Source organism: Pseudopodoces humilis, chromosome 6 (assembly GCF_049639895.1).
Source record: "Pseudopodoces humilis isolate 2021_Gansu_Grassland_sample_001 chromosome 6, ASM4963989v1, whole genome shotgun sequence".
NCBI classification, from domain to species: Eukaryota; Metazoa; Chordata; class Aves; order Passeriformes; family Paridae; genus Pseudopodoces; species Pseudopodoces humilis.
In genome coordinates, this window is record NC_142205.1 from 7783662 (window position 1) to 7792895 (window position 9234).

The 9234-nt window shown below is 43.8% G+C and overlaps 1 long non-coding RNA gene across 1 annotated transcript; it reads left to right on the forward strand.

Annotated features, from left to right (window-relative positions):
• Positions 1 to 6316: 6316 nt before the first annotated feature.
• LOC148184099 (uncharacterized) lies at positions 6317 to 9000 on the forward strand. The gene is made up of 3 exons (XR_015772645.1): positions 6317 to 6374; positions 7531 to 7661; positions 8911 to 9000. It is a non-coding gene; the product is annotated as an uncharacterized LOC148184099 (long non-coding RNA).
• The last annotated feature ends 234 nt before the right edge of the window (positions 9001 to 9234 follow it).

Here is a 9234-nt window from a genome sequence, read left to right on the forward strand (position 1 = left end):
GTCACCACTCAGGTTGTCACCATTAGCAAGATAATCCCATGGGAGAGACCCTTGGTGCTCTGGCATTTGAGAGCTGCTTAAAATTGTCTTTATTGCTGTTCATTAGCTGTAGACTGTGAATGGACTGACATCAGACAGCAATCATCTGGCAGCCCATGAGATTTTAGTCACCATATCAACTGATTAAGAAAATAACTGCCTAAAACCAGCCTGATATTAATCTTTGATTGTATCTTAATTATTCAAAACCAATAATTCAGATCACTTAGAAAAAAACTATTGCACTTTGGATACAGAGAACAGAAGTGGGAAAAATAATCCACTAACCTCTGCTGCCATTCTTCCCATTTTCCTGGGCTTCAGGACATCTTCCAGAAAGTTCTCCAGCCTCTGGAAACCCAAACAATGTGCCTAATATCAGCTCCAGGAGGAACAAAGGGGTCAAAAGCCGCTCCCATTAGTCAGTCCTGAAAGAGAAGTTTGTACAAGCTGTTGCCCTTCTCTGAAAGTTAAACAATACAGGAAGAAAATCTCGCTCTTTGTGGCAATTACATTGCTCCTCTACCCACCATTTTCTGAGCACCTTTTAAATTACCTTTAATATGATCTATCTTCACAACTACCATGCAAGATAAGGGTGATACCATCATCCTTGTTTTACAGATGGAAAGCCAGGGCACAGACAACACTGTTGCCTAACCACTTTTCTTTAATTAGTGAGCTTTCCTCTGGCAGTGCCTCGTTATGTCTTACTCAGCGTTCAGCCCTTTGAACAGCTGCTCTTACATGAAGGCTCACAAAGGCTGTGGAGCTGCCACAGACCGAGCAGACCTGGAGGTTTGGCTGGTTGCATCACTGCAGTCATCACTGCACTAATGTAGGTGCGCCTAAAGACCCTGAACCTGCAGGAGATGTGCATTCATCTGGAACTTTCAAAATCAGACGTTGGTTCACTTTATTCTTGAGCAGTCATAATTTGTGTTGGATAGAACAGGTTGTACACCTCAGCGAGGTCATTTTATTTCAGACTCCAACTTCTCTATTTAGTAGTATAATGCATTCTTTTGGTTGTGCACCCTCTGTTCCCCAGACAGGGAGCTTATTGCAGCTCCATACTTTCTGAAAATGTGTACATTTTCAGAATGTATTGAAAACTTGCTTGCCATGTTGTGGCACATAACTCTGACACACTGAGAACATAATCTCTTCTGTTGCATTCCCATTACATGGTTATGTACTCCTGTGAAGCCAGAGCTTTCTAGCCCAGCTCTCCTGATTCCTTAGCTTAGTTACTTCTTGTGCAGCTCGTGTCAAACTTTGGTCCAAGCATGTGGACCAAATGGACTGTGCCACACCCACACTTATATACTACATCCAGCAAAAAAGTCCAGCTGGCTCCTGATGTGCTTTATTCCAGCCATGTACACAACCCACTGGGCCACTCTTCTGACTGAAGAGGAACCACCTAAAATCCAACTTCGATCAGAACAAAGGCAGTGTTTTCACGCCTCCTGCGCAGCCACAAGCTGGCTGCTGCTTTCCAGATGGTGATGCCTTCCTTTATGTGGATAGCAGTCCCTGCCTTGCAGCAGCAGCCTACACAAGGTGGTGTGAAGGTCCGTGTTGCCTGAGGAGACACTGAGAATCACGTGGTGGATAATCCGTGCCCATGTGATAGACCATCAAATATTTTCCTGTTGCTTATTTTTTCTTTCTTTCCTTTCTCTTCCTTCTTATCTGCTGGTACACGACACCTGCTCGGAAATGTTGTCCTGGAGCCAGCAGAAGAGGGAGCAGCTGAAAGTTGCTGGGCTGACTTTCTCTTTGGAGAGCTCTCGGCAAGTTTTGCACGGACAATGAACAAAGTGCTGCTTCTTGTTTTCAAAAGCCAAAGAAAAGTGGGTGGGATAGCAGGGCTCTGCAGTGCAGATTTCCCCACAATCCCAACTTTATGGAAGGGTAACACAGATCAGTCTTGAGTTCTTTTAATATGGCACAGAGAGCCAAAATTCAGTCATCCAACAGCACGGCAGGTGCTAAGAGCCACTAAGACCACCAGTGTCTCCTGTACTACAAACAAGTAAAATCTTTGATTTCAAGCTCTGGCTATTTTGCTCAGATACCCCTTGTTTACCAAGTGCTGAATGGCACTCAGCATTTACAGATGTAAAGCCCCTAACTGGGAAGGTCATTAAAATTGGCGGGAAGATTGGGTAAAATCTGAGAAAATCCACAGGGGAGCCCAGCTAATTAATTATGGTTTTGTAATGCACCTGAAAGAACAATGTCCAGAGTTCTGAGCTGTTTGAAGGGGCTGTTTAAAAGCAAATTAAATCAGAATATCTACTGTAAATGTACAATTGAGCTGCATGCTAAACACCAAGGCAAACTTGTTTACCCTGCTCCTGAGCCCTCTTGAGCAGGGTAGGTTTGAACATTTGAACACTAATGCCACTGAGTTAGGAGAGGCTGTGAGAGACAAAGCAGGCAAGAGAGGAGCAAAAATATCCAGTGGGAAAAAAAAGTAGTGAAATACTGCAGCAAAGAATGAAAAACAAATAGAGGCAAAAAAAGGGAAAAACAAAATATTTGAGATAAAATTGAGTACACTCATGACCCTCTACAAAATTTGTATCTCTGTCTCTGGAAAATTATTTGTGAGGTGAAATTGTTATGTTTTTGAAGAGAGGTTGCTGGAATCCACTGCTGGGCAGGCTGTAATTCCCATTCAGACGTGGACTGGTGAAACCAGAGCAAGTGGTGGTGAACTATGCCCTGTGGGCAGGCTGTGCCATGACACATCTGCAGCTGCCACCTGGGGACCACCTGCCTGGAGCCCAGCAAGGGCTTAGCAATGACACACCTAGGATTTGGGGGAATGGTGAGCAACAAACCATCAAAGGTCTTCAAGCCACCACTACAGCCAGCCCTTTTTCAGGCTGAACCATCTCAATGGAGGCAGCATCTGCCTCCCATCTGCTCCCTCCTGCCTGCAAGGGCATATTTTTTCCATAAGCCAAAGGTTTTGCCTTGAGTCAAAAAGCTGCATTTTGGAGTGGACCTCAACCCCGGGGCTCCCCATGGCTGAAAGCTTGATTCCTGCAGTGAATGTGGCTTTTTCATCTGAGACCATAACCAGTTTTGTTTGTCAACTCCAGTTATTTCAGGAAGGCAGAAAAATATAGCTCTCTTTGCTGGTAATCTCATTGTAATTTGGCACAACCTGCTCAAAGCTCTCCAAAAGGTTATGGCACGTGGTGCAAGACAGGTGTACCTGGCTGTTGGAAAGAACATGTGTGTAAGAATGTACCTGTTTTTTCTAAATTGCTCAGTGGACAGGGAGCAGTGGCCCTGGAGGACTTCAAAAGATGTCAGAGGCTGCGTGTGCATTCCTGTGCACAGCTCAGATGGCACCAAGTGAAGGAAGAAACCATTATGTAACTTAGAAAATTGTATTAAACAATAACTTAAGCACACACACACAAAAAAAAAAATTGAAAAAGTATCCCAGCCAACTGCTTCAGTGTGAAAGATGAGATTTGTAAGATTAGTGAGGTCTCCTATCTGCCAGATCTTGCTGAGCATTACACCATGCAATGGAGTTGGGTTAACCCTGTGTGTTATTATGACTCAGCTTAGGGGAGAGGTAGGGCAGGGCTAGGCAAACTTTACTATCAGCATCTCTTGGAAATTGAGCTATATTTACAACACCAGGCCTGATAAATGTCTGTTGTCTTTGACTAACACCAAACATTGCAATACACAGATTACCAGAAAGGGACTGGACTGGCAGCAAGATTGTTTAATTAAGATCAAATTACCAGAGGGCTAGATCTGGTTCTCAAGATGTAACACAGAGATCATTAGCAAGAAATTAGTTTCAATATAAAAATAGCAGCTGCCACCAGGTACAACACGTAGCAGCTGGCAGGAGAAGCACAATGCTTGCAACACTGAGCTTTGCCAGCTGCTGCCTGTCACCAGCCTGGCATTGCTGTGTGCTTGCCCATGGGACAGCCAGGCAGGGCAAAGGACCAGAGACCAGGAATAGAGGCTGCTCCCACCTCCCATGAGTGCAAGGTACTTTCCCCCCTGTTCTCATATCAAAGGGACCATACTTGGGAATGGGGGACCCTTGTGTCTCTGCCTGAGAGGTCAGACCAGCCCTGTCTCCAGATGGGAATCTGCATAGTGAGAAGGGAAGTCACTTCACCTTTCCCAGTTGTCCAGGGACAATTGAGTAAACTGATCCTGTGCTGCACATCCCCTCTCAGGACAGGGGATAGCAGGGCTAGGGTTTAGGCAACCCTAGGAGTCCCTCCAGGCTTATCATGAATGGCTTTTATGCATCTACAGCAACAGATATCAATTACAAGCACAGGAATAAGCAAAGTCCAGTCCCTTGGAGCTTTGCATCGTTTCAATAAATTTTTTTCTGTGAAGGTGTGAGCCCACATTGCCAAAATCCCATCCCCTTTTGGGCATGCTGAAAGGTTAAGTGGCCTTCCTCTCAGACAGCAGGACTTCTGGCATGTCTCTCACTTGGCAGCCCATATCCTTCTGTTTTATTTACTTTTGTAATGTGTTTCTTTCATTCAAATGTGAATAAATTTGACCAGTGGATGGAGGTGTTATGAGGGAGGGTCAGACAGAGACAGAGACATGACTATGGGGTTTGTTTGAGCTTCTTTTTCACAAGGAACCAGACTAAAATCCACCCACTAATGAAATATGCCCTGCTCCTGCTTATCTGGTAATGCACCAAAGTGTCTCTCAGCTTCCTGGTGCATTAAACTTCATTTAACACAAAACCTGCCTATGACATGGTGTCACCTGTACAATTCCTTCTCTGAGATCACTACACATAAAGCATTTCAAAAGTGGAATTTAAACTTAGGGTCCCTGACTTAAGGACCCAAACTTCACCTAGTTGTACCCAAAAGTGAGCACCCCTGCAGCTCCAACCAAACCCAACAGGAGCAGCAGTATTTTAGGCACATTGGGTTATGGCAGCATTTTTTAATGACCTGTTGGTTCTTTTGAGTCTTGAGTTTCTTCATCATAGCTCAGGAGAGAGGGAAGAAAGAGAAGTGTGTTGGTCTAAGGCTGAAACAACTAATTTATGTACTTACACTGTGACTTAAGAAAGTTCTGCCCTAAGTGAGTTTATTAAGTGGAGTCAGGATGTCTGACAGCTAGCAGAGCCTCTGCAAATAAGACAAGGCTGTTGGTAGTAAAAAGTAGGAATCCAGTTAAAAAATAGCTCCTCCGGTTACAAGACTACTTGAAATATTGTACTCTGGAAATGTTTGTGTTTTAAGCTGTTTTAGTGTACAGTATAAGTCATTGACTTGTTGGGGTTTTTTCTTGGTTTTGTTGTTAAACCTGGGAGGGGAAATGTTTTTCTCCACTCTCTGGATGGCAGCCATGAATTAGTAATGACCGACAATGTTTCAAAAGTACGTGTGTATTTGATCTGCATTGAAAGCCATGTTTATACTCTTTCTGGAGCCTAAAGGAAGTTTTAACATTGGTGCTGGTAGTGAGGTGCAAACTGCTGTGAAGGGAGGTGGAGATCTGCCACGTGTGGATGCTCTGCATCCCCACACAAGGTACCAGCTCAGCCCACACAACTGATAGGCAATTATGTCCTGCATCAGTCTTTGTGACCTTGGCTCATCACCCAAATTAACCTCATCCTGTTTAGGTAGATTCTCCATCTTGGCCCAATCCAGTTGTATCACTTGTTTCTTTCCATTTTGAAGATGAAAATGCAGGACCTCCATGCCAGCAGGCCAGCACCAAGCTCTCCTGCAGGCACTGAGGAGCTCTCAGCTCCTGGAGGAAATCACTCACCCTTTGAGCTTATGCTCTACAGTGCTTCCTGAGCAGCATCCTACACCAATGTGTTATCTGAGAATCAAGGTGGTTGTTTCATTGATTGCTTTATGAGTTTATTGTAGTTAAGTTTGTAGCAATTATGTTGGGTCACCTATGGAGGCAATTTCCTCTGTCCAGGGGAAACTGAAATACAGAATAAGTACCATACAGAGATTAAAGTGCTAAATTGACATTTGAGAGACCTTAGTTTAATTTCTTCCACAGGCTTCCTTGGACAAACAGCAAAGTCTCCCACTTCTACCATTTCCAAAACGAATGCAGAAATTTCACAGATTTGCCTTCTGGGGCAGCGAACAAAGCATGAAAAAAGCTAAGCTGCTGGGACTACATAAATACCTCTCAGAGAGATCCAGGTGAATGTGATTGAAGAGCTTAAGTTTGTGATCATCTGCTTTATAGGAATGTAGATTGGGAGGAGCTGTGCTGATGCAGAAGGAGTGAAAGAGAGACCTGGGCTCCAGTGACTCACAGTGGTAAGGCCCCACAATGAGGTCTCCTGATTCTTGAAGCAGTAGATTATTTTCCCTGATTCCCCTCTGTTCAATTACTCCAGCCACTTTTCCAGGTGATCAGGCAAGCAGAAATATTCAGTTCAGCCCATCCACTGTTATTTCTTCTGCTCTAACTCTGCCATCACTACCTTTGGAGTCTCTAGGGAGGGCAGCAACAGCAGCGCCATCTTCACAGCTGCTCTACAAGTTTCATCTGCACAAAATATACCATTCATAATGAATGACTTCAATGATAAAAACGGGGAAAAAAAGAGCAAAAACTTTCAAAAATCTTTTGGACTTTAAAAGTTTAAGGAAATGATCACATTTTTTTGGTACATAAGCTTCACAGTACTTCTAAATTTGGGTGGAACAGGATAATCCCCAAAAGCCACACCCAAGTAATTCCAGTATTTCTGCTAACGTGTGTACATTTTGCTTCTGTAACCTGAACTAGCATGTTCCCAGCTAGCTCAGGTATTTCTGCATGGCACTTCATGGAATAACACATCCCAGTTGCCCCTGGGCCAATGTCCTGTCTTAGAACTGTCATGTACACCAACTGAAAGCATTTCCTTTTCCTTCCCACCTCAGTTTTGCTCTGGTCCTGCTGGGGTTGATATGCTGGGTGATGGAGGGATAGAGCAAAGCATAAAGGGATGTTCAAGAAGAGAGGTTTAAAAGAACATTCCAAAATCCCATGGAAATATATGAAAGAAAGATACAGGAATGTATATATGGATTGAAGAGGGATTAGGATGCTTGAGGGAATCCTTGAACTTGACTAGACATGAAGGTGATCTAGAGAAATCTTGAATGGTGCAATGAGGAAATGGAAGAAAATTTGAAATGTCCAAGGATGGAGTCTCTGATCACATTATCAAAAGAAGCATTTAGAGGGAAAACAAAATGAGTTTCACAGCAGCTTGCATTTTCTGACTAGTATAATGGATCTGAATTGATTTCTTCAACTGAAAGTGCTGTACTGAGGAAACCATGCTCTTGTCTTACGTTTTATGAAAAATAACCATCACCAGAGAGGTGGGCAGGGTTATATTGCATCATACAGCTCTATCATATTTAAGAAAATCCTGGACATGGTAAGATATTAAGCCATAAGTCTTTCTTTTTCCTTAAGTGGCTCAACTGACTTCACCTGCTATCTCTTGGAGGAAAATTTCTGGTCTCTCTCTGGGATCAGAAGAGGAAAAGTGAGTCCAGTCATTGCTTAGGATGAAGACAGCTGCATCATGCATATGTCAGTGACAGGTAAGACTAAACTAGAGGATCCTCCTCACTCTTTGGAAAATCGCAGCCCTCAGATAACCAGAAAGACAGTCTTGATAACAACAGAGGGTTTTAAGATTCTTTTGGCCTTCAGCACCTCTGCTGCCAGAGCAAATCCCTGTCCCTCCTGAGAATTATATCAGTTGAAACTCCCCAGTATGGATTCAGGTTGACTCCTCAGGGTTAGTGGATTTTTTCTGGAGGTTGCTGTTTCACAGATGCGAGCACATAGACTCTGACTCAGTGGAACCAGGTTTGACACAGCCACCCCCACAGCAGAATTTCTCCTTTCAGGATGTTGGGAGTCCAGCATCGACTTCCTTGATCTGGATGAGCAGGGTGGGGTGTAAGGTGGTTTCCAGCCCATGCCATGCCATCAGACCATTCAGAACAAACAAACACGGCCTCTGGGGTCTTTGCAGACAGCCTGGCACCAGCCTCAAACTCTGGGAGCTTAGTGTGGAGATGTGCTGTGGCCTGTCCTAGGAAAAATGACCTTCAGATAGTATTAAGTGAATGGTGGCTCGCACCATAAAAACCACCACAAATATTTTATTGCAGCGTGGTAAAAAGGACAAGTTTTTGCTTGTGCAGAAACTGGGATTTTACTGAGCTGAAAACTGAAATACACCTCAGATCAGGACAGTGCTTCACAGCTCCCACAAGTTGTTACACTGCATCTACCTCTGTAAGCTGCATTATCCAGCTATTTTTATGTGCTCAGTCTTTCTGTTTCTAAGCTTTCTCTTTTGTGCACTAATGGTGAGGTAAACACTTACAATGAACAATATACTCTTCTCTTAGAAAGACTTTGGCTTCCTGGCTGGATTGATTAGCACATGGACGATTAGTACATGGACGTCTTTGGGGCACTGAATGACAAAATAGAGGTGCTTGTCTGTGCTGCCAAAAGTTCCAGTTCATCTGTGACAAAACTCCAGGGAAAAATAACCCAAAACAACCAACAGTCCAACAATGGACTTGTAACACAGCTGGATTTGACTCAGACCTTCAGTGTTTGGTGTTAGTCTCTCAGAAAGCTAACATTGATTCAGAGTATCTATTGCAGAGCCAAAAGCTAAACCACATGGTGGGGAGGGCAAAGGGAGAGGTGGAGGCAATTTGCAAATGGAAGACTGTGTGCATTATTCAGGCTTTAACATTGCTTGCATTCATGGAGCAATGCCCTTCAGTTTGGGAAAGCATCACAAGCACAGCTCCTGTTTGGCAGGATGAATGAAAGGCATCTTACAGAATCTGTATGTGAGACCATTAGCCTGACGTCGGAGGCACTGTAAAAGCTCCACTGATAAACCACACCTCTTGAAGGAGACTGGTATCCTTGCATCACTGACACAGGCAAAGCCCTCAGATTTGTGCCAACAGGACCTTGTCTACTGTCTGCTCTCCTTGCCAGCATTTTCCCCTGTTGCCACCCAGGGGATGCAAATACATGGAACATCCATGGGAAAAAATAAAAAAAGAGAATAAAAAGAATGATTTTTTGTCTCATCATTTAAAATGTAATTTCATACGTTTGGGTGTGGGTTCTGGA